Here is a 26,942-nt window from a genome sequence, read left to right as displayed (position 1 = left end):
CTTGGCAGATTGGTTAACCTTGGCTTCTCCTGGTCTAATCTTGAACACCTCAGTATCATTGGAACTGACCTGTGCAAAATTGCTTTTGTGAACATTGGCAACGAGCTCACTAGGAGTCTTTATCTCTTTGATACACTTAGCAGTGTGTTCTACAGAGACTGCTATATTGACTGCTTCTTTTAAGGTGAGGTTTTTTGCCAAAAGCTTTTCTTGGATGCGACTATTGTTAGTGCACCTGACTAGTTGGTCCCTGATGAGTGAATCGGTGAGTTCGCCAAAGTCACATAGTTGTGTCAGGCCTCTAAGTGCCGCTATATAATTGATGACGGATTCCTGTTTGCCTTGGATGTGGGTAAAGAACTTATGTCGCTCCAAAACTACGTTCACCCTGTCACCAAAATGTGCCTCTAATTTTAAAAGTGTAATTTTGAACTCGTCTGCATCATCCTCATCCTCTTCTAACTCAGGTTCAGGTAAGGTGTCATAAATCTTCCTACCTTGTATACCTAGGTTATGCAACAATATATGTTGTTTACGGACTGCCGAATATCTTTCACCACCTATGGCAATGTGGTAAGAGGCGAATAAATGTATCCATTCCTTCCAGTGAATTTCTGGTTCTCCGATCTCATTTAGGAATGGAGGAGGTTGGCTCATCCCTTGTCCCGTCATGGAGGAGGGGTAAGTTATGCCAGACACTGCACTGGAGAGGCAATAAGGACTCAGACTCAAACAATTAAGGCAATATCAATATAGAAGCTATGAATACATGCAAAAGCAAGAACTTACATATGAAGCAGTATTACGTGCCCCACTACTATGATGTAACATAATAAAAACTCTATAAATGGGAGGGTGAGAATATGTAGAGGGGAATGTAGTGAGGTAGTGAGGGGTGAAGATTGTGGAATATGCACAACAGTCCGAAGATGGAGGTGTGCGTGACACCGTATAAGGTGCACACACTGTGCTTTGAACGGAGCGGGATGTGCAAAAAGGCCGTTGTGGGGAAGGTAAAATTGTACAGTACCTGGGGCTCTCACTAGTGAGATGTATATGGTCCTTAATAAACGTTAACTTGAGGAGGAGCAATGCGCAGGCAAGAATTGTGCTCACATGGGAATAACAACCTCTTGTTGCTCACACGCTGCAAGCTGGAATGAATATCAGCGTAAAATTTTGTGAGCTCCTTAGCAATGGGTTAGAGGCAGGGTGAGCTTGTAGTACTGAAATAGCCCAGAATTGAGTCAGCTTAGCAGAGCAGAGGGGGAGCACTTGCAAAAGACTTAAGTGGTGGAATAACGTATGTGTATCACTGTGGAAGGGGCAGTGACACACAGGGAGAATGTATCACCGTGAAATGGACGCTGTTTAAGTGGTAGGATAAGGTGTGTGTATCACCATAAGAAACGTAATGACACACAAAGGTGAGTGTGTCACCGTAGAATTAAACACAGGAGAACGTTAGGGTGTGTGTAACACTGTGGAATTAGTTGTGACACACAGGAGGTGAGTGTGTTACCGAGGAAGGGCAGCAGGAGAACTCTAGATAGGTGTGTGTATATCACCGTAGTACATGCAATGTAAGGCACAATGCAAATTTGATCGAGGATGAAGGAGTTAAATGAGCAAGTCACCCCAGGAGAAAAAGGAAAAGTCTTACTTGGATATATGAAGGTGTGCCTGAGTATTATGGTAAGGCACTTGCTAAGTCCAGCAATGGCAGGTACATGCGAGGTTCAGCAAAGGTAAGTTTGTCCTAGGGTTGGCCGCAGCAGGGAATGCCGAAAATCCTATCTTGACGAGCAGCTGTGAAGTGGTTGGAGCGCCGCTGTCGAAATGCAGGGGGACCGGCTGAGGGGAAGGAGATGCGCCAGCAGAAGATCGAAAAGCCAGCACTGAGAGGATGGCGCGCCGGAACGAAAATGACGAAGCTGGTGCTCGGCGAAAACTTCCTGACAGGAAACCTGGAGGAAGAGGGTCTCAGTCAGTCAACAGAGCCCCACAAGTGGCAGCAAGTCGACCCAGCCAACCCGCACCGCTGCAAAGAGGAAAGTGCCACGCAGGGAGGGCAGGCTGTAAAGGGGCCAGTCCACCACGTATCGGTAAGGTAGGAGGCGGCAGCAATCAGAACTGTGAGGTGACGACGACACCAGGAGTTCACAGCAATTAAATTGTGAGGAGTGCCAGAGACTGAAGAATGCAGCCGGCCTGCGGACCCGAGGAATCCAGATTTCACACCCACTCAAGAGGAAAAATTCATGGATGACACCCTACAGAAGCGTCAAGAGTCCAAAGAATCTTCTCAGGAGAGCTGAATGCGGGGACACGCAAAGGCAGCAAACTGGGGAGACGGAACAGCTGATCCGATCGTGTGATACTCAGTAAGGCACACGAACAAGGAAGTACGGGAAGCACACCCCGTGAGGGAACCACACAGCAACCCAAGTGACGCACTGTAATCACTGGTAACAGCAGACTCGTCTTAACACGTAGAGTTCCAGAGGCCAAGATGGTCCTGATTACTGCGACACATTGGAGCTCAATAAAGTCTTCCACACAATGAAGGTGTGTGAACAGGATTCCGTTCAAGGCAAGGAGGCCAGTTTTAGGAAAGCAGCATCGGCGCAGGCAACTCAAATGCACAGTAACCCAGCGAAAGAAGGTTCATCCAGAGAACATTACAGCAATACCCTCAATAATACTTCCACTTCATGTGATGTGAAGACAATCCTTGGTAAAGGCGTTGGAGTCTTCTACCTCGCAAAAAGAGAAACTCTCTAGAAATAATCATTTCAGAGGAAGGAAAGTACCAAGGAGAAAGGATGGAGAAAACAGCAGGGAGGAAAAAGGGGGAAAGGAGGAGGATTACAACACTGATGGCTGCTAAAATCCTGTGGGCCACCTTGTAAATATCACAATGTGCATTTCCCGATAATTTACAAGGTAGTCCGTCAGGGGTACGCCCAGTGCCGCCCACTTTGCATCTTATTAGAGATGTTAAGCGAGACATCTGCATAACGGCTGCTAACATGCGCTAATGCATGTTAGCACCGGCTTGCAAAAAGGGCCAGGGCTCTACAAATCCACTCGACCGCTTGCATTTGCAAGGTAAATTTTATGGGGTCGAGCTATTTTTAGGTCCTACTCGCCCTTTCTGGCGAGTAGGAAAACATACCAACTTTTGTCCTCTTTTTTTGAAAACGGAGCAAATGTGACAAGATAACAAGATTTAAAGGTCTTTTTATTGCTCACAAAGCAAATGAGCAATAAAGATGCCTTTAAATCTTGTTATCTTGTCACATTTGCTCCGCTTTCAGAATAGGTTACTGTTAGGTCGAGGATCTTTTTAAAAGTACTAGACCTGCAGGACTAGTACAATTTTTCAGATTTGCGAGCCCTGAGGGCGATAATATTATCTCCGCTTTTTTGGCTTTTAAAGCCAAAAAAGCGAAGATAAGGCCCTTGTTAATAAGCCCCCTGGAGACTTCAAAGAAGAGGAAATTAAGCAAGCGAGTTTGCGCATGCTTTCAGGGAGGGCTTCAAAGACACTTTCTTTCTGGAGATAAACCTACATTTATATAGTGGAGAAAAACGGCGTGGTTTGAGGATTTAAAGCTGCCGCTTCCAATGACCATTGTAAAATCTGTCAGTTCACGCAACACGCTGGGGGAATCTGCAAAACGCTTCCCAGCTGTCCTCTCCTACTGTCCCCACCTCACCAGAACCCCCACTCCCTTACATATGCAGCATATCAGTGACACATGGGACATTTTGCGTGTATTTGTCCTGTTTTCCGTTTAGCAAGAGATCTAAATAATGCATTTGTTTGACTCTAAATGAAAAGCTCCCCAACGCTGATATAGAAGTTGCCACGTCTCGCATAAAACCACCAGGTGGCTCAGCAGCATAGTGTGTTGTTTTCCAAAAAGCAGGCATACTTTTTAAACATCAAAATGGGCATTCTGAAACAATGTGTGAGCCTGCAATCTTCAGGTGCACCTTACTTTAGATAACCCCATAAACCATGAAATAATAAAACACAGACATTCATTTTGTTTTCCTTTGTGTGTTTATGTTCATGTGCATGGGACTGGTGTGAGAGTATGTCAATGCTGCAGCCTACGCCGGCATGACTCATGGGTTATCGCACAGGGAGGGGGTCACGGGGGTGTTGTAATTTTAAATAAATAAAAACTTACCTTCAGCGGTCCTGTCACACGTCGCGGTCCTTCTCGCAGGAAGCAGCCGCAGGTAGCCTCCCTCCCCTCCCAAAGGCCACTTACAATGCTACAATGGCAGCGTTGTGATTGGCTAGGACGCCGACCACACAGGCGTCTATGAGGAGGCCGTTTTCTCCATGCAGGCCGCATGCAACCTCCATGGAGAAAACGGGATAGTGTGCATGACTGGTTTGGTTGGCCCTGGGGCAGACCAAACAGTCAGCGCCCATGACATTGGGCCAGCCACTCCTCCCCGACCCGCCCGGCCCAAACCAAAACCTTCTTCTGCGTTCTCGCAGTGCGAGAAGCAGAAACATAAAATGGTATTTATACCATTTCTCGGATTGCGAGAAAGCAGTGGGGCGAGGCTACTCTGCCCACGTAGAGGAGCCGCCCCTGTCACGTTATCAACATTTGGGGTCCTGGACAAGAATTATTTAAACAGATTTTGTGTGACCCTGTTAAAATGTAACATATAATTTAGTATTCTTTGCCATCATGTGTGCTCAAATTATCTGGAAATGAGTAATGAAATTAAAATGTGTTCCATACACAGGCCCCTGAAATTCGTTTTGCCACGGGCCACCAAAATCATTAAGGTGGTCATATTGTGGGCATTGATGACGTACTGGATAACACTTGCCACAAAAAAGACTTGTCATGTTATATTGCTGCCATTCTTGTCACCTTCCTTGCTATCCCTAATATAATAATGGCCCCAACCTTGACAAACGATGGGCTTTGTAGCAATGCAGTCCTTAATAATGGCATGCTCACAATGATGCCCATCTTCCATTGACTGTCATCATTCTTAACTTAATAGTGGTGACAATCCGTACCACTTAATAGAGTGCACTTCGTCCCCACTTTATCCCTTATCAATATAGAATAGCTCCGATATATTTTAATGAGAGGTTAGAACATATCGCTCGATGACTGCTGTCTGAATGAAGTGAAGCTAGCCAATAGCGGCTGATGCACTTTAAAAGTGGTGGAGTACAGATACCTGTCTCAGCTTGGACTGAGAGAGCAAAGCGAGCAAGCCTGACTTTCATTAGGGAGTTTGGATGGGTTTATCTCTTCCCACACGCCCATGAAGAACATGAGGGCCAAATAGTGCATTTTACTGTAGAATTTTCAGATAGATTGGCTAAAAATCCAGTGGCTCCACAGGGAAGCGTTCCCTTCCCTAGGAGTGCTGAAGTCCACCCTCCCCAAAGAAAACTTTGGACCAGTTTGAAATAAATGATTTTGAAACATAATATCTCAAAACAGTGGCTAAAGGGCAATACGTTTCACAGTTTAGATACATCTGGTTATCTAATGCCACGTTAAGTCTGCTTTTTCAAAAGGTTTATAGCATTTTTCAGACTTGCCTATTTTACCTTGATTTTCAGCGACATATTATGAAAGACAGAGTGGAATGTACAAATTTCATAATTGTTGCTACAGAGTACAGAGCTGCGGATTCATGTAATAATGCTGCTACTAAATTACATAGAATTTTCATGACCAAGTAGCAAACAGGATACACCGATTCTGCACGGTCATGCTTCTGGCAGTAACAGTAATACTATATTAGGAAGCATTATGGATATAGAGGACGAATGCCTCGAGCTGAGCAATGAAATAACAGCCACAGAATAATGAGCCCAGTTGCATGACTACCACACAACAGAAACAAACCACCCTAACTCATGATCAATTATACCCCACATATATGCTTTGAATGTAGCTCACAGAAACAATTATTTTGCCTCCTTAAAAATCAGGTTGCAAGTTTCTGAAAATGCACGTCACCAGTAAAAACAAAAAATTGTCTGTTTGTCTTAGTTTCTATTTTAATTGCAAGAGGGTTAAAGCAGTTCCGATGTGGATGGTGCCCGAGATCATGGCTGTATAGATGATCATGGAAGCATGGATGGAGAAGGCCTTCCTTCTGGTCTTTTCCTTCTTGCATTTATCCGTTACTAGTCTTGGGATGTCCTGGATCCTGCTGTTGTGCACTCAGCCTGAGCTGGTTAATTTGTCTGCAAACTATGTTCGAGTGTCATGACTGATGGCTTGTTGCTCTTGAGCTTCAAAAAGGAGCTAGTGTAGTTCCTTCATTATTGGGAAGATGTGGTGAAACTTCTTCAGGTACCTAATGAAGTGTGCTCTGGCATAAAGGGTGCCGTACAGGGGTGAAGTGTCGGGGATGCAGCCGAGAAGAGAATTGCTTCAATTCAGTTTAAAGAGGAACAGATCTGGCACTGTTGTTCTGAAGTTGGTTTCTAGCAGGAATAGTTTCCTTTCTTTAAAAAAAGAAGGACACTCCTAGAATATATTAATTGTTATATATGGCCAATAAAGATAGAATCTGTCCATATGTGACTGTTGGATATGTGAGTGCTTGGTAAAATGTCAAGATGATGTTTGGTGATGTAACAGGTGTTTACTGAAAATGAAAATCAGGTGTTCCAGCACAGAAGTAATACTTTTATCATGAAAATTAAAATCTTTGTTGGTGAGAATTTATCCAAAATTAAATCTTTGTATTTTATGGTGAAATGTCAGTATTTTTAGAAACTGTAAAGATAATATTTCATACGAAGGGACTGCGATTCAGAAATCTAAATCATAAAGCTAAATTTTAAGGGTGAATACAAGCATACTTTGGCGAGTTTGATTCCGTGGTATCAGAGGGCAAGTACTGCTGCTGTGCAATTACTAGGGGTGGGTGGATCTCGTGAAATTACCTAAAAACTCTGCCAGATTCTGCAGAGTTCCATGAGTGGTGGAGTTCTGTACGCCACGCTGATTATTAGTGCCTGAAGCTTTTTCCGCACTGTAAAATCAGCAGGAACTGCAGCACGCAGCATACTAGAGGGCGCTGCTTCTTTCTGCCACTCAAGTAGATTTTTTACTGGAGTGGCAGCTTTCTCAATGTGAGTGGCAGCTTTCCCAACGTAAGCGGTAGCAACCTGCCATGTCTGCCTCCATTGAGAGCTCGTGCTTGCCAACTTAGGGGCTGATTACGATGGCGATAAACCCGCCACTGACAGGCTGTCGTTGGGAGGTTCTCCGCCATCGTGAGGCCATTTTCCGCCCACCATATTATTATGGTGGGCGGTACCGTGATGGTCGGAAACTTTGATAGCCGCGCATCCGTCAGGCTCCTTGAGCCTGTCAGTGTGGCGGAGGGCCTCCCTATCCCTGAAATAGCGGTGGTGGATTACGATGGGCCATCCCTGCTAGCCTTTCCATAGCAGTTTACCCACCACGCAAAGGCTGGTGGGGATAGACTTTGGGGGTCCGTAGCGGGCCCCCCTTTTCCCCATGCCCTTTGGTTTTGTGTTTAGGGGCACCTAAGGTGCCCCCCTACATTTTCCTGCACCATGTGGCAGTGCAGTGCAGAGAAATGTGAAATCTGCCGTTTTCACATTGCAGCGGGAGCTGCTGGCAGCAGTACCTGCCGCAATGTAACATATGGGGAGTGCAACCGCTGTGGTGTCAGTCACAATGTAATCAGCCTAGTGGGACTGCTGCCTTGTAGGCGGGCAATCCCATTTCCCGATACGGCGGCGGAGGGACTGAAGTTTGTCCGCCATCGTAATCACCCCCTTACTGTTGGTGAGCCACGTGCAAGAAGAAACTTGTCCATGGAGCTGTTGGCAGAGTTTTTCCGAAACTCCGCACTTCAAGCGGAGCGCAGAGTAAGCAAAACACTGAGAACTCCGCCAGAGGAGCAAGGTTTATCGTCCACCCCTAGTAATTATATATGGGGAGGTATTTAATCATGACTGCGAGATTTGTATAACTTGATTTTTTCACCTTGTCCATTCCAAGTATATTCTTAGCCATAGCATGAGATTGGGATTCTGCTTTGCATGCACAGTGTGGAAAGGTGAAATGAAAAAAGATGCTATATAGGTTTTGAAAAACTATAAGACCTCGTCAAATGGCACATTCAAATGTTTTCAAATACCTGTGATATAAACAGCTCTTAAAAACATTTTTGGGGACGTTGTACTTGAAAATCAAGTGTTTAGCCATCATTGTTTAATGTTTTTTCAAGGGGAAGCCGAGCCAACACTCCTGAGGGTTCTTTTGAGGGTACACCTCAAAAGAACGTTTGATTTCTTCACCTAGGAAGCTCTGATTTCTTAGTCCCGTTTATTTTTTCTTTGCAGTCCCACAAAGAATGTTTTTGTCATGTTGTCCCGCATTCTGTTGGTGTATACGGTTGTATTGTTAAACTTCCATCTCTTTAAAATTTCTCAGTCGCTTGTACAGGGGCAGACCTAATAGAGAGGGAAGGGGCCTTCACCTTTCTTGTTCTGTTGTTACCCTAGTATCCCGTCCCTGGCTCCCAGTAAATTCAGGCGATAACTGCCTGCATTTTAAAAGTTAAAGAGATCATTTCATTTCATCCTTGCTGCTGCCCTTGCCTATGCGGGGTTCAATATATGGAAGAAGAAGGTCAAGTTTAGTTGAGATGGCACGTGCTGCTGTTGTTTCTAAGACAAGGCTTCCTGTTTTCACTTTACTTTTAATCAAGGCTGACCTTAACTGTAACCAGCACCACAAACGTGCCCTGGAGTAGCCCTTAAGTGCCTAAAGCTGCTTTATCTTTCAGGAAGTTTGCGATATGTTACCGCAAATAGAAGCAATTTCCTAGTGAAAAGCAATTCCTTTTATTATAATACAATATATAATAAACAGTTTAGCTGAGTTCTTTAGACACTACAGCATACTTTATTTTCTTCCCTCATTCTAAACTCTGTATTTTTCACTGAGATTACAAAATGATGTCAATTTAAATATAATGTCCATTTCACGTAATTGTTATTCGAAAGTGTAACATTCACACCTAGCTAAGATAGGTTTATTGTGCCATTGTTTGAGCAGTGTTGATGCATACTGCTGTCTGAACCATCTCTTAATTCCTGGGACACCAGAACTATGTGCCACAGATTTCCTAAGATGCCTTTGTGAGTGTGAGCCTTTTAGGCAATTTCTTCGGCCCAGCATACCATGGACAAAACTCTAGAATTTCACAGCTTCATACATGAGTATTGTTGTAAAGAGGATTCTTGACACAGCAGAAAGGTATGAACTTGTCTTTATTCTGTCACTCACTCTCCAAGACTGCTGGGTGGCTGTCAACATTCTACAGTAGACTCCAGTGGAACATACCATCAGGAAGGGGACAGGGGGGGGGAGGAATGTACCACTGTAATTATACATAAAGGTATGGGCAGATTACAACACATCTCCCAATGTACCATTATAAATATACATTTTAGTATAAGCTGATAACAACAAGTATGTCAACCAGTCCTCATTTATTCTTTGCATTCTGTGATTTATAGTCCTTTAAATCGAATCATAAAATCAGGACTACAAGTCCCAAGCTGCCAAAAATTCTATAGCAGGGAATGTGGGGAGTTGCTTATTGTCTATACCCTAGACTAATTTCTTCCAGGATGTTCATTATCGAAAATGTAGCACCTGGCAGCGCCGCTCTTGTGCGTGCTTTTAAATCATGCTACTGCATCTCTATAGTTCACAATCTGTTGTGTGTGGCAACACTTATGACTCTTAACAAGCTAAAGAACTTTTCATGCTTAATGAATGGTCTTTATAAACACAGTACAATGTTTCACATGGCAAAGGGAAATGCCACATTGAACTACTGAGATAAAGCAACTGAGGTAGAAAGACTGACTTTCCCCAAGATCACATAATGTGATCATTTGAGGAAATGAGGATTTAGAGCAGGCCTCCTTATACTAGGGACCACGACCTCAACCCCCACATCACTCACTTAACTACATGAAGTCAAAAGGATGAGTAAATTGTCCAGTTTGTTTATTTCGAAGACTAGTGTTTGTAATCAGTATTTTTCTGAGCCCTGCTTTCAGAGGGACACTGCCTCTCTTGCATCAATGTTTATGTTAGTAAACTTTTTTATTGTATCACAAATCTTCGCCCATGTTTACTAAGCTTCCGAATGGACGCAAATGTAATGCAAATGGTAAAAGTTGTTCAACTTTTTCATCATAACACAAAGGTCATCTTGTTTAGCTGTGAACTAAAACACACTTTTTAGCACCTAGAGGTCAGTTGACCTCATTGTAAATGTGGTGCTTCATAATTGTTTGCTGTTCAAGCAATGCAACCAGTGGTGGCTGCTCATAATTAGAAGTGGTAGGTATTGTAAATAATGATCACGCCTTGTAGCTTGAAGTTCTTTATTCAGCAAGCATGTAAATCACGACATCCATAACCCTGCCAGTCATGAACTGACAGGAGTGCGCCTTGGAACGTTGACAGCACACAAAGGGGTCAGCTCAACTGGGGCAACGCTTAGGGGGGAGAGCAAAAAGAAATAAAAAAAAGAGCACTAACCTGCCACTGCGGTCGCCACCTCGGTGCTCCGGTCCAGACTCGTGATTCTGTGCACAGGCTCCCAGACTCCAAAACAGATGCTGCTCTCATGCTGGAAATACTATTTACCAGCATGAAAGCAGTGCTGCGATTGGCCTGAGCGGACTGATTTGGTGCACGCTTAGACACAGGGAGTCTGTGCCATTTCTCCACCCTGACTGTGCAACACAGCTGAGAAATGTAAATGGACATTACGGTTTGGCCATCCTAAGACGGCCAGCCAAACCGACTTGCGCACTGACAGGGCCCCCATCACTCCTCCCATCTCCTGCTAACGCAGTGACGCTCTCAGGATGGCCCTTAACACTCGCTGGCTCTGGCACCCTAAGACAAATAAAATGATAATATAATAATGTTATTATCATTTTATTTTTCACGTTTGCCTCTGCTGCCTCTCAGCAGTGGGGTGACACTACTCCGCCATAACGGAGGAGCTGTCCCAGAATGCAACATTGGAGATTTCCTCACAGCCCTGCATTGCAAAATGCTGGATATATCTGAACTAACATTTTTAGTATGGGACTGATTACAAGTCAGGTGGAACAAATTGAATACACGCTTCCTTGCATAATTCCTTGCATAATTTTGCTCCACCGGATTATTACTGGCTAGGTTCCTCTGCACCCTGATTTACTTCCAGTAGAAGAATCTGACCTCATTATTACAGCCCGAAAGAATAGTCATTAACATCCCACAAGACTTTGGCTACTTCATCAGGCAAGACTCATTTCATTTGATTTCTAAGACACTGAATTCCCCTTTCCTTTCCTACTCACTTACTCCTTTCACTCCACCTGATGCACCGACCCACACATCATTTACCACCTGCTCAGAGAAAGTGGTAAATCTATGTGAAAAAAAGATCCCATGGAAGGGCGAATTGGGTATAGGCTATGGCCATAAAAATTGACCCCACAAGGTAATTCCCCATTCCATGGGATTTTACTCATAATTGCATGGTACCTGGCTGATTTTACTGCATGGTAATTTTGAATTTGCATGCAAATTTACTGTGTGGTAAAATCATCCCAGTACAATACAAATTAGACATAGTTCTATAAAATGCACTATTTGGTTGGTTACTTCTGTTACAAGCAAAACTCCAAGGGGAAACATCTCAAACCACCCTCCCCCCGAACATCTGGCCCACCTATCTGGGGGAGCCTCCTTCTCCTAAAAAGGAGATCAAAAGTCTAGGGGTTTGGATGGAAAAGGACCTATCCTTTAAAACCCAAGCCAAAAAAACAGCTGGAACCTGCTTTGGCCTCCTCAAATCGGCCCGGAAAGTCCTGCCCCTCCTCCCGCAATCCTCCCGCAAGTTGCTCATCCAAGGACTGATCCTGTCTAGATTGGATCACAGCAACGCCATCTTCCTTGGAGCACCGGAATCCACCCTCAACAAACTGCAACAAATTCAGAACGTCGCAGCACAGCTTCTCACGGACACACCGGCTAGAACATCTGCCAAACCAGCGCTGAAACTGCTGCACTGGCTCCCAATAAGAGAAAGGATAAAGTTTAAGTACCTTTGTATGGCACACAAACTTCTTCAGGACAAGGGCCCCCCCATCCTCAGAAACTTAGTCGTTCCCTACAAAGCTAACAGACCTCTCCGTTCAGATCATGAACATCTTATCACAGTGCCCAGAGTAAAAATGGCACGCACAGGAGGTCGGCGATTCTCGGTCAACACAGCCAAACTGTGGAACACTCTACCCCTCAAACTCAGGAGCGAACCTTGTCATCTCCGATTCCGGAAACTCCTGAAAACCCACCTCTTCCCCTAACCCCCCTTCTTCCTGTTCACCTCCTCAGACTCTGCTGTCTTGGTGTTAGCGCTGAGATGCTTCCGGGTTACTACGCGCTCTATAAAGCCCACATTCATTCATTCATTCATTCATTTAAAGGGTTGTGTTTGCTATTGTATGATAGTATTGTGGCTAATGTGGAAAGACTTTTGGTCTTGTGCATGATCAGCAATGGCTATTCTTATCATGTTGTTGCAAATTTATAAGTGCACTTTCCCTAGACCCGAAGGACTACCGCTCTCAACACCAACAGACCCAACCCCTCTGACAACCTCGAACAAGACGTCCACAACTTATGCGACTGGATCCTCAACTGCACTGACGTGGTTGCCCCCATAAGAAATTTGAACACTAACAGACCCAGCACGAACACCAACTGGTTCGCACCCGAACTCTGACCACTAAACAGAGAATGTAACTAAGCAACCAGAAAGATGTTGCCACACCAGTAAAAACCATACAGACCGAACCACCTTTAAAGCAGCCCTCAGCAAATACCATCTCCACCTGAGGGGGTAGAAAAAGGATGCCATGATTAACCGCACGGCAACTGAACAAAGGAGCTCTTCAGCATTGTCAGAGAGTTCTCCTGCCCCACAGCCACCAAGAACATGATCCAATCCTCTCAGGCCATCTACAACACACTGACAGACTACTTCCACAACAAGATAACGGCCATTTACCACAAATTCGACCCGCAATCCACCAGTCTCGACCACCTCCTGACACCGGCAAATGCCACCCAAAGACACCTGTTCACTGACTGGAATCCGCTAACACAGGACACCGAGCCATCATGAGCTTGATCCACTCTGGAACATCCACCGACCCTTGCCCCCACCACGTCTTCATCCTAGGACAGAAGAAAATCAACAGCGCCCTCACTCTCATCCTCAAGGCCTCCATCACCACAGCCACCATTCCAAATGCATGGAAGCACGCAGAGGTCAAACCATTCCCGAAGAAACCATCCACCAACCCCAGTGAACTCAGAAATTACCTCCCTATTTCACTGCTACCATTCCATGCCACAGTTCTGGAAAAAGCCATCAACCAACAGCTCACTGAACACCTAAAAGATCACAAACTGCTCAAAGCCTCTAAAGCCGGTTTCTGCGCCAACAACAGCACTGAGACCGCTCTGATCACTCCAAAGGTTGACATCAGATCCCTCTGCAACTGAGGAGAGAAAACAGCCCTAATCCTCCTTGACCTTTCAGCAGGAGCGGCCTGTGCAGGTAAGAGGGGTGGGGCAGTGGGCCGGGTTGGGGGAGGGGGGGATTCAACAGGCGACCACGAGGAAAAAATAAATAAATAATTAATTTTTCCTCCTCGTTGTCGGTAGAAATCCCCCCTCCACCCGGCCCCAGCGCTCTTACCTGCACGGGCCGCGGCTGCCCCTCAGCAGCGTTTGACACAGTTTTCCATCCCACCCTCACCACCAACTCCACCACACCAGCATCCAGCAGCGCCCTCAACTGGATCCACTCCTGCCTCACAGGACACACCCATAGAATCCGCCTACCACCCTTCCTCTCCGTACCCAAGAACATCATCTGTGCGTTCCCCAGGGGTCCTCCCTTAGCCTCACCTTCTTAAACACCTACATGATTCCGCTGGCTGACATCTTCCTCACCTACGGACTCACCATTATCTCCTATGCCGATGACACTTAACTCATTCTCTCCCTCACCAAGGAGTTCGTACACCTCCGGATCCAATTTCAGAAATGCCATGACCAGCGTCACCAACTGGATGAGTTGCAACTGCCTGAAACAAAAGCATGGACAAGACAGAAGTGCTCATGTCCGGAAACATCACCTCTCCTTGGGATGGCACCTGATGGCCCACCGCTCTCGGGCCAACTCCTATTCTGACTGACCGCACCCAAAACCTCTGCATCATCATCAACAGCCAACTCACCTTCATGTGATAAATCAACGTAGTGTCCGCCTCCTACTTCCACATCCTCTGCATGCTACGAAAGATTTTCAGATGGATCCCCAACAACTCAAGAAGAATGGTAAACCAAACCCTCGCCTGCAGCTGACTTGACTACGGAAACACACTCTATACCAGAACCACCACAAAACTCCTTAACCACCTCCAGACTATACGGAACACCACAGATGGCTCATCCTAGACCTCCCAAAACAGACCAACATCACCCCTCACCTCAGAAGCCTCCACTGGCTCCCTCTACAGAAGAGATGCAAGTTCAATGTAATGACCCTCACATGCAAAGCTAACAGCAGAGTACAAAGTTCCCCAGGGAGCGTGTAACAGTGTGGAGCAAGGAGTTGGTATTATAAATACCGTGGCTGCGAAGGAAGGGTTCCCTAGTCGGAACTTAGAGAGCCTCACACACCCAAAGTAATAAGCGTGAAACACACCCTTACTAGAGGGTGTCCGGTGTCATCATCGGCTCACTGCCCCTCGTCAGACCGGCGCTGCAATGTCTGACGGAGTCCCCAAAGGTACTCTTTTGACGGGGTTCTTTAGTTCCTTGCCAATGGTGGATGTGGGTGAGGATGAAGGAAGGTGTAGTCAGTGCAATAGTGAGTGAAAGTGATAAAAAAGGTAATCAGTCCACTTCCAACTTTAATAACGTGGCTGATTCCTTAGTTAAAAGGGGTGGGAGGGGAGTTTAGAGACCGTAAAGGTATACAGAACAATAACTCTACCCCCTAGTGTGGTCAACATGTTTCTCGCCAAAAGGCGATTCGTCAGGACCTCAAATAAAGTACTACACGAAAAAACAAATGTGGACTCAATGCTCAATCTATATGAAGAAAGCAAATACAACCTCGCTGGGTAGGAGGACAAGAGGGCCAAGGGGTCCTGCTCTATTTAGGCGACCTAGAGGTAGGGGAACAAAATATAAAAACAGAAAGAACAACTCAAGTCAAATGCAACATAGTGACTCAATGCTCAAATCGTGCAGCGTGACTCTTGTGACACAGGCACCACACTGTGAGAAGTGAAGGGGGTAGTGTGGAAGGGAGAACCAATTGAACCGGGAATTTGGGTGCAACGTCCCTTCTATGTCATACACCACCCAAATATCACAATTGGAGAATTTCCATTGTGTGTTTAAGAAAAAACTGTGGTATATAGCCGAAGTTTTCAAGATAACAACCCGTCCCTAGGAAACAACAGCAGGCGTGCAGCATTAGTCATGTTCTTACCCTAAAGGGATTAAGAATGGGCCCCGCAGCATGCTCCCGTGAGGCCAGCGTTATAAGGTTGGATGCACCTATAGGATGTAAAAATTGGTAGCTGGTAACCTAGACAAGTAAGGTAGATGTGAATGGTGGTGCACTTAACAGCAGCAATAGCGGCCCCAGATAGAGCGTAAAACATTCTCCCAGCAGCAATTCATAATCGGGGCAAGAAGGGAGAGAGGCTGGGCGGGATAATCCCCACTTAATATGGCTCCCTGGGTAACAGTACTGTAATGTGATGTTAGACACGTATCACTCACACCACTCCTATCCATTGACATATGGGACAGAGAGGTAACCGAGGTACTGCCCTCAGCCCCTTCAGCAATAGATCGGGCGGGATGGGGGCGGGTACATGGCCAAGTGGGCCATAATATTATGCTTTAAAATACGATCAGCGGGGCCCCAGGGAGGCTTATGTGAAACAACAAACTGCCCTGTTTCTATGTAGTTAAAGACCCGGCGAGCTGGGGGCGGGTCGAGTGAGTGGCCAGGCGGGGCATAATTTATCATATAGAATCTGAATAGCGGGGCCTCCGGGAAGGCTTCCGATCAGCAAGGTGATCTTTGCTGGACACATGCGGTAATCAAACAACTTGGCCCGATATTGTCCCGTCATCCACGCTCCTGACATAGAAAACCCGGGGCTTTGATGGTCTCAAAGGAAGCTTACCTTGACGGAGACACTGGAACGGCGGAACACCTACCCCTCACGCTCACGGCACCTGGTCAGGGTGCGGAGCAGCTGGTAGAGGTTTCCGCTGGTGTCCGCCGTTTTGAAGGAAGTGGGCCTCTGACGTAGGTGCCGGTCCGGTGAAGGCGCATCTGTAATGCGTCATGCGCATGCGCAGCACCCTGTCTGGTCCAATGGGCAGAGCTAGGTAATCGAGTGGCTCAGTAAGGGGGCCATCTTGGGAGTGGCAATAATGTTTAAACAGATGGAGAGTTGCTTCGAGATCAATATCTCAGAAAGTCGGGTGTGATTAGACCCGAGCAGGAGACGCAACAGGAAGTGCCTGAATAATTATTCATAAAATGGCCATAAGGTGTGTTGTGGTGCGGATGTTCGCGCATATTACGTAATAGTCTACACATTATGTCAGTCTGTGTCTGCATTGACTGTGTGCTGCCGGGACTGCGCAACTAAACCCAGTCGGTCCGTGGAGTATTGTACTGGAGGTCCTCTGTTAAGAGGAATCAAGGTGGAACGGGATGATAGTGACAGTAAGGGGTTGGGTTGTAGGTTGTGTTGCACCGCTAGTCAGGGGTATATGGCAGGAGAGGTGTACCCAGGATGTGTTACCATGGCGGGAGGGGTAAACAGGTGATAGAGTAGAGGGTATCTATCTCGAGACACTCGCCCAGGGAATAGCGTCATTCAGCCCTATTGTGTCTAGCTGGAGACGATGCACCCATCTTTGTTCAAGCCTGAACAAAGCTTGTCTGGTCATGGCTGGTTGGGACTCAAGCACTAGCCATTGGATGCTGTCGGCAGGGTGATTATATTGTTGGTAGTGTTCATAAAGTCTCGTGTGAGTCTTGGAGCATCGTATGTTGCTTTTATGCTCCGTTATTCTCAATTTGACCTGTCTCATGGTCATCCCGACATAGAATTTGCCACAGGGGCAGATGAGGAGATAGACACACTTAGAGCTATTACAGTTAGTATGTCTATTCAGTTTCCAAGTGAAAGAGTCTGTTAACGTAATTTCTTTGCACTGTATAGATTGGGGACAGACGGCACAGCCTCCACAGGGGTAGTGTCCAACCACGGGTGGGAGGTCCCATAATGTACGTTGTCCAGCACCAGGTGATTTCTTAGGATGTGTGTGTATCAGGGAGTCTTTTAGGTTCGTTGTCCGTTTAAATGCAAACCTAGGCTTGGGTAAATCAGTGCCCCCTGAATTGAGGATGCCCCAGTGTTTATTCACTGTTTTCTTAATGAAGTTAGAATTCCTGGTGAAACTAGTGACACATGTTATAAGGTTGTCGCGTTCTTTTTGGTGTACTTCCAGGAGGGCCTCCCTATGGTTGTTGAGGGCTCTCTTACTAGAGTCTCGTATCAATTTGGTGGGGTACCCTCTGTCAAGCAGCTTACTTTGTAAGGTATCAGAAACTTAGTCGTTCCCTACAAAGCTAACAGACCTCTCCGTTCAGATCATGAACATCTTATCACAGTGCTCAGAGTAAAAATGGCACGCACAGGAGGTCGGCGATTCTCGGTCAACACAGCCAAACTGTGGAACACTCTACCCCTCAAACTCAGGAGCGAACCTTGTCATCTCCGATTCCGGAAACTCCTGAAAACCCACCTCTTCCCCTAACCCCCCTTCTTCCTGTTCACCTCCTCAGACTCTGCTGTCTTGGTGATAGCGCTGAGATGCTTCCGGGTTACTACGCGCTCTATAAAGCCCACATTCATTCATTCATTCATTCATTTAAAGGGTTGTGTTTGCTATTGTATGATAGTATTGTGGCTAATGTGGAAAGACTTTTGGTCTTGTGCATGATCAGCAATGGCTATTCTTATCATGTTGTTGCAAATTTATAAGTGCACTTTCCCTAGACCCGAAGGACTACCGCTCTCAACACCAACAGACCCAACCCCTCTGACAACCTCGAACAAGACGTCCACAACTTATGCGACTGGATCCTCAACTGCACTGACGTGGTTTCCCCCATAAGAAATTTGAACACTAACAGACCCAGCACGAACACCAACTGGTTCGCACCCGAACTCTGACCACTAAACAGAGAATGTAACTAAGCAACCAGAAAGATGTTGCCACACCAGTAAAAACCATACAGACCGAACCACCTTTAAAGCAGCCCTCAGCAAATACCATCTCCACCTGAGGGGGTAGAAAAAGGATGCCATGATTAACCGCACGGCAACTGAACAAAGGAGCTCTTCAGCATTGTCAGAGAGTTCTCCTGCCCCACAGCCACCAAGAACATGATCCAATCCTCTCAGGCCATCTACAACACACTGACAGACTACTTCCACAACAAGATAACGGCCATTTACCACAAATTCGACCCGCAATCCACCAGTCTCGACCACCTCCTGACACCGGCAAATGCCACCCAAAGACACCTGTTCACTGACTGGAATCCGCTAACACAGGACACCGAGCCATCATGAGCTTGATCCACTCTGGAACATCCACCGACCCTTGCCCCCACCACGTCTTCATCCTAGGACAGAAGAAAATCAACAGCGCCCTCACTCTCATCCTCAAGGCCTCCATCACCACAGCCACCATTCCAAATGCATGGAAGCACGCAGAGGTCAAACCATTCCCGAAGAAACCATCCACCAACCCCAGTGAACTCAGAAATTACCTCCCTATTTCACTGCTACCATTCCATGCCACAGTTCTGGAAAAAGCCATCAACCAACAGCTCACTGAACACCTAAAAGATCACAAACTGCTCAAAGCCTCTAAAGCCGGTTTCTGCGCCAACAACAGCACTGAGACCGCTCTGATCACTCCAAAGGTTGACATCAGATCCCTCTGCAACTGAGGAGAGAAAACAGCCCTAATCCTCCTTGACCTTTCAGCAGGAGCGGCCTGTGCAGGTAAGAGGGGTGGGGCAGTGGGCCGGGTTGGGGGAGGGGGGGATTCAACAGGCGACCACGAGGAAAAAATAAATAAATAATTAATTTTTCCTCCTCGTTGTCGGTAGAAATCCCCCCTCCACCCGGCCCCAGCGCTCTTACCTGCACGGGCCGCGGCTGCCCCTCAGCAGCGTTTGACACAGTTTTCCATCCCACCCTCACCACCAACTCCACCACACCAGCATCCAGCAGCGCCCTCAACTGGATCCACTCCTGCCTCACAGGACACACCCATAGAATCCGCCTACCACCCTTCCTCTCCGTACCCAAGAACATCATCTGTGCGTTCCCCAGGGGTCCTCCCTTAGCCTCACCTTCTTAAACACCTACATGATTCCGCTGGCTGACATCTTCCTCACCTACGGACTCACCATTATCTCCTATGCCGATGACACTTAACTCATTCTCTCCCTCACCGAGGAGTTCGTACACCTCCGGATCCAATTTCAGAAATGCCATGACCAGCGTCACCAACTGGATGAGTTGCAACTGCCTGAAACAAAAGCATGGACAAGACAGAAGTGCTCATGTCCGGAAACATCACCTCTCCTTGGGATGGCACCTGATGGCCCACCGCTCTCGGGCCAACTCCTATTCTGACTGACCGCACCCAAAACCTCTGCATCATCATCAACAGCCAACTCACCTTCATGTGATAAATCAACGTAGTGTCCGCCTCCTACTTCCACATCCTCTGCATGCTACGAAAGATTTTCAGATGGATCCCCAACAACTCAAGAAGAATGGTAAACCAAACCCTCGCCTGCAGCTGACTTGACTACGGAAACACACTCTATACCAGAACCACCACAAAACTCCTTAACCACCTCCAGACTATACGGAACACCACAGATGGCTCATCCTAGACCTCCCAAAACAGACCAACATCACCCCTCACCTCAGAAGCCTCCACTGGCTCCCTCTACAGAAGAGATGCAAGTTCAATGTAATGACCCTCACATGCAAAGCCCTTCTCAACATCAGACCCAACCACATCAACCACCGCCTGACCTTCCACCAACCCGCCAGCGAACTCTGCTCAATCTTCCTCACCCTCGCACACGGCCCTCACATCATCGAAGCCTCTGCGGAGGCCGTTCCTTCTCCTTCCTCGCCACAAAGTCCTGGCATTACCTCCCCCTCTACCAGCGAACCACGCCCACCCTCTCAGACTTCAGGAAAGGAATAAAGACCTGGCTCTTTGACTAGAGGCCATCGGTACCCAGGGTCAGTACACAGCGCCTGGATACCCCCTGGGTGATAAGCCATGCTTTATAAATACCCGATTGATTGAATGATTGACTTACACATGGAATGATGCAAAGGAAAGTAGTAGATGACTGCACATGTAGTCATACCTACATTGTTGCAGGGAATTTGGTTCTAGTTCTGCTGTGGATATGATTCTAACCTAAGTCCTGTGCAATTTATACCTCTGGACAGCATAGGACCCAGTTCCTTTTTCTTGGTGTGATCAATCATCATCTGTTGGGAAAGAGTCAAATCTTTACTCTTTTCCTGCAGTCAGTTGAGGTACCAATCGAGAGCAGAGGGACAGTCTGGTTATGGGTAGGTAGTCAGTAAAGCACTTGGAGAGCTGATCGAATGTGGTCATATATGCAAAGGTTTAGGAGTTGTTTTGCTGGAGCATTTAGGATCTTTTGAAGTTTTCGGAATAGGAAGAGCTGGGTCCCCAGGTAGAGGCTGCTTGTATGGTCAGCATGAGCCATGAGAAGGGCAATCGTAACAGGTAGTTTCTGTGTGATTAAAGGCTTTTCATAGTGCAGGTGTGATCAGTGTTACTACATCCTTTTAGGGCACACGTGACAGGTTTCAGACCATGATTACTCCCTAATTTCTTTCTTCCATCAATATCACTGTTCTTGGGGGCTGAGGGATATAGGCTGGCAGCTATTTCATTCTTCCCACATTATGTTCTTTGTTTTAAAAGAGTTACGTTCAAGGTGGTTCCTCAGCATCCATTGGTTGACCACTCAACGCCAATAGTCTAGCCCAGAGGTGCGTCTATCTGTTTTTCTAGCTTTAGAACGATCTGAGTATGACTGGTGTAGTTGTGGCATATTAGATTGTAGGACTTGGTGCGGTCCAGTCAGGGGCGGCTCTAGGCTCATGGAGGCCCTGGGCAGGGAGCGTAGGTAGGGGGCCCCGGTATAGGCGTGGAGGCCAGTGAAGAGGGGGGTCAGGGTGTTTGGAAGTGAAACAGAGCCGGAGGCCACCAAATCCCTGCCAGGGGCCGCCATGCAAATATATATCCATCGTCAGAGGATTATTATATTAAGGATATATATTGGCATGGTGGCCCCTGGGGTTTGGTGGCCCTGTGCAGGTGCACAGCTTGCACATGCCTAAGGCCGGCCCTGGTCCAGTAGAGGGGAGGAGTAGATGTTGAAGAGGTGCTGCAGATAATTAAGCATTAAGTACGTAAAAGTCAATGCTGCCAGGAAGTGATGTAATCACATGTATTGAGCTGAAGATAGTTCTGTTGGGGCAGTGAGAGGAGATCCAGTCTATGATAGTTCCATGGATGCCAAGTTTTATTTTTTTATTTTTGCCTCAGTATGAGGGATTATTTATGCCAGCGTCAACTAAGAAAGGTCCAGTAATATAACTGACACATGTTCTGTAAAGTACATAATTTGACTATCTTAAAAAAATATAAAAAATGATGGGGGCAAAATCCACCAAACACTGTGCAAAGGTTTGCGTGTGCCTGTTGTCCTCGCTAAACCAGGGACACTGAGACTGAGGCCCCGAGTGTGATGAAGTATTTGCCTTTTGCACTGTTATTGCTTAACACTGACTAGCAGAACAACTTTAACAATACCATTTTATTTTCTTGCTTTGTTAATTCTGTACAATTTCCAGATTTGCATGGATTCTGCACTTTGTTCTGGCACAAGTGGTTCATGTCAACAGCCTGTGGCATCCATAGGAACCCCTTGAGAAATGTGCAGTTCAGTAGTAAAAATACATCTGCATCGTATTGTAGTGTTGCTTAAGACTTTACAAAGCTAGGTTAAAGAGCACTAATCGATTGGGACCCTCATAAGTCCAGTCCTTTCTCTTTTAACTGCTCATTAACGAATGGAGTTGCTTTAAACAGTTCCACTTACCTTATGATGTTACGAGCCCATGTATTGAAACAAAGTTCAGGAAATTGCTGCCCATACCTGCTTAAAATGTATTTAAAATGCAAGTATCCTTTTACACACGGACCCACATTTGTCAATCACTGGTAGCAGAAATGACTCATGGGCTGCCCATGTACTCATGTGAAACAAATTGTAATATTCAAGGTAGCCCCTTAACCCCAGTTTTTCTGCAGGGGGTTGCTGGTAGGGGATAATATGAGCTACTGCCTAAAGACACGCACAGTACCACGTCAATCTCCATTTTCCTTCCAGTACTGCTGCAGTCATAGATGTTACTGACCACACACTTCTCCCTCCAGGTGATATTTCATTATTAAAACTTATTGTAAGGTAGCAATATCCCATGTGAGCCTAAACTATCATGTACATCTGCAGGAGATGTCAGATGGGGAGAGGAGCCAGGAGGGAACAGGTGTTCAGAGCAGACAGGGATCACATGAGTAGGGAGTAATGTAGTGAGGGGGCGGAGGGGGGGGGGGGGAGAGAGCAGGAACCGAGGTCTCTGTGCTATTTTTATTAATGCCAGACAGTGAGTCCACAAAATAGTGAAGATGAATACGCATGTGTCGCCATTCCACACATTAAAAACAATTCTGGGTACCCAAAGACTGATTGTTCTGATAGACCCGCGCCATTTCCCCTTCAAGTACCTACGGAATGTTTGCTGAGTATCCGACCATCTGGCGGTTCTGGACCCTGTTTCCTGGACATCTCACTCCAAAAGGCAAAATACCTGTCCTATTATCTTTCCCTAAGAGGGAAGGAATTATACCCATATTCATCCACTCAATACCCATCAATCTCACTATTATAGAACACCATGATATATATGACTGTCTCAGCCTTACAAGGCTACATGGGACACTGGTCAGTTGGTACACAGTTAGGTTAGCTATCCAAAAATATTTTTTTTGCATGGGCTAAACAACTCACACATACCTTTATCAGCCATTCTAATATTAGAGAAAGTTTTCAGGCCTTCTAGGAGTGCCATAAAATGTAAAAATGCGCTCGACTTTACTCCTTGTGACAATTCTCTCCTTTGCCCCTTTATGACTTTTCTGAAATAAATATTGTTTCAGTGATAGTAAACCACATACCTCCTGCCAGAGAGCTCTTTGCTGTTGCCGCTGTCAGCCAGTTATTATCTCCGAACTGTGCCGTGCTGCAGATGGTCATTACACGCATAATAGAGCCTGCCCAGCTCTGCCACATGGCTCTCGACCTGCAATTAACGGCTTATCTCAGAGCACATGTCGTAACCTTCAAACTAGTCTTGAGGCAAAGGTCAGTTGAAGCGCGAGGATTCTAAAGTGACGTATGCATTTGGAAATGCTGTGTGCAATCTAAAGATTTCTCCCTTAGGGAATTAGTACTCGACATTTCTTTTTTTTCAAACCCACTATTTATCCCGCCGTACATTTTTTATTAAAGTATCCCACAAGCAATCAAATGCTTGTTAAGAAGCTTGCAGCAAAGGTCTGCGGATCACATTCGCATAGAATCCAACAGAAGGCTTTAGAAGAGCACTGAGATTCAAGAGCACAGGTGGCGGCGGCGCGAGATCACTGCTGCGTCAGCAGCACCTGCCAGTGGCCGCGAGGCGGTGTCCAATGCCTGGTCTCTAGGGCTTGCTTAACCCGTGCCTCGTCGGGCACATTAGTAATTCCTAAGAGGAACAGAGACAATTAATGGTCCAGGAACTGGAACGATCGGCACTCACTGTCCATACCCTTCTGCAGGTTCGGAAAGAGCCGAAGACACAGCGCATTAGAAAACAGATTGTGACTGACACAGTAAATAGCTCACCTCAAGTCTCAGAACAAAGCCCCCACGACTTAAATGCGCACTATGATTGTATGCCTGCCGTTGACCTGCACTTGGCTGCTTTTTACTAGCTTTGCCCTATACAAATGCCACAGACATGCATACACCGGCATTCAATGCAAGTGTAGGCCTCAAAGGTTGTGGAGTCTCCTACGGAGATGTAACCTGGTGGCAGGCCAAGGTATGCCGCTATTCACAAAAGTAGTCTATGAAAGAACCAAGGTGACAACGTTGGAGAATCAGAAGGTAAGCCAAATATGGAAACGATTTTCTCAGCAATCCGAGACTTCCTGAAGTGCTGCAGGTTAAAAATCACAGAAACATGCTGTTTTTTAAATAAACAAATGTTATTGATATCTTGAGTACATCCAGACCTGAAAGGCCTACACATTGCGAAACCATTAATAACACAGCAGACCTCAATGGAGCCAAAGAACTATGCCCGTTAAACATGTATAACATGGACACCACCCCCCAGAGTCTGCCAATCGCTTCCAAATTTTCCAGTGCTTCTGTGTTCATTCCCTTGCTTGGAATACAGTCACCTCCATCCCCATCCATAACTACACTCCGTTCATTCACCGGGCGATGTCCCGCTTGACCAATACTAGTCGCAGAAATAAGAGATGCTACTTGTATTTGTTCCCCCCATCTCCTCCGTACTGTGGAGAAGAAGCAGATTGCGTTCCAGAGAGATTTCCCAACCCAGGACTCGGGCCAAGTTAGAGGTCACCCCATGCCAGACCGCAGGAGAGCCGTGCAGCTCCACATAGTATGTATAAAGGCACCCTCCTCAGCCTAGCAACAAAGGCACACAGGGTATGATATCCCTCCCATCCGCCACAGACGAGGGTGTGTAGTGTAATATGCTCTGTGTAAGTATTTGAATTGGATGAGGCTATAGCGTGATGAAATTGCAAGCCACGGGGGGGGGGGCGCGAAGGCCGCAGTCCAATCATCGTCGTTGAGATCTTTTATGCCTCCCTCCAACGCCACCCGCAGCATCTGTATAGTGATAGGTCTGTGTGTAACCAGGGTCTGGTATAGCTGCCGAATTTTGTGCAGCCCCATGTCCCCCAGCAGTAGCCTACCCTCTAATGGAGTGTATTACGGCAGCTCTGTTAAACCTAGGATATGGGGGGGAGGGCCTCTCAGAACTGTAGGTATTTGTAGAAATGGCTCCAGTGGTAGTGATATTCATCCTGCAGCTGTTGGAAAGACTTCAAGGCCGTGCCCTGCATCACATCTCCAGGTGTGAACAAGCCTATAAGGATCCACCCTCTGAACCCACGTAGTCCTACAACCTGGCGCAGGACCGTCCCGTGCCATAGCGGGGTCTCTCTTGTTAGTCTACTCCCCCACCCCATTCGGTGAGTCGTTCGCTGCCAGGGCCGGACTGGGAACCAAAAGGGCCGGTTTTCGGCCGATTTTGTTACGGGGCCAATTTATGCTGCAAAAACAGCCCTGTAACAAAATCGCCCCCCAGGGGCCCAAAACCGAGGGATTGCCCGGTACCCGCTACGGCCAGTCCGGTCCTGTCCACCGCCATAATTGGATCACCACTCTGGTACCTGGAGGCAGGTGGTCTACACTGTCCCGGCTATATAATAATCTAGGACTGATCTGTCCCCCATTGCCCACCTACCAACAGCGTATGCGGGACCGGACTGATCACTATAGCACCAGTCATTAACAGTGAGGAGGTGAGAAGCGATGTAATATAACTGCACATCTGCAGCCACGATCCCCCCCACAATAAGTGGACTGAATCCACGTGGGAGGGGCCACCTGGATTGCGCCCCTCATGGGAAGTGATTGAGCACCACGTTTACGTCCTGGAACCATGAGTCTGGTATGTTTTAAAGATAGTTTAGTAACTTATACAGGAGCCGGGGAAAGGACACCACTTTGAAAATGACGGAGCAGCCCATCAGAGATAAAGGCAGGGGTACCATGCATTTACCTCGTTGCGGACATGAGGCAATAAGGAGTTGATGTTATGCTGCCAAAAGATGGTCAGGTCCGGGGAGACATAGACTGACAGATATTGGAAGCCCTCAGTTGCCTTGGTCAGCTGCTCCGTCCATGCCCTCTTCTCCCCTGAATTCCACATACCGGGAATAATACAGATTTTGTTGGGTTCATGTACAGCCCAAAGGTTTCCCCAAAGACCTGCAACATCTGCAATATCCGTGGGCCAGAAAATCCTTTGTTAGGAAAAACAGAATGTTGTCTGCATGCAGGGCAATTCTGTCCGATGTCTCAGTTGTCCAGGTAAGCCCACACGCTTGGGGATCTTGTCGCACCCATGCAGCTTGTGGCTCTATTGCTAGCGCAAATAGCAAAGGGGACAGCGGGTAACCTTGCCTTGTGCCCCTACATACTGGGAATGAGACCGATAACATGCCTGCCACCCGGACAGACACTGACAAGTCTGTATATAAGAGACGAATACAGGCGAGAAACCGTAGGCCGAAGTTAAGGGCTTGTAGAAGGGTAAATCGGTAGTCCCAACTAATCGAATCAAAAGCTTTGTCCATGTTGGCGAGCAGGAGAGCCGCGGGCCTCCCCAGGTCGGGCGCCCTAGCCAGTGCATTGTGTACACTCCTGATATTATGTGGGGTGGAACACCA

The sequence above is a fragment of the Lissotriton vulgaris genome, chromosome 6 (genome assembly GCF_964263255.1).
Source record: "Lissotriton vulgaris chromosome 6, aLisVul1.2, whole genome shotgun sequence".
Taxonomy (NCBI): Eukaryota; Metazoa; Chordata; class Amphibia; order Caudata; family Salamandridae; genus Lissotriton; species Lissotriton vulgaris.
The sequence above is the reverse complement of the archived record's forward strand: the minus strand, read 5'-3'. Positions refer to the sequence as shown.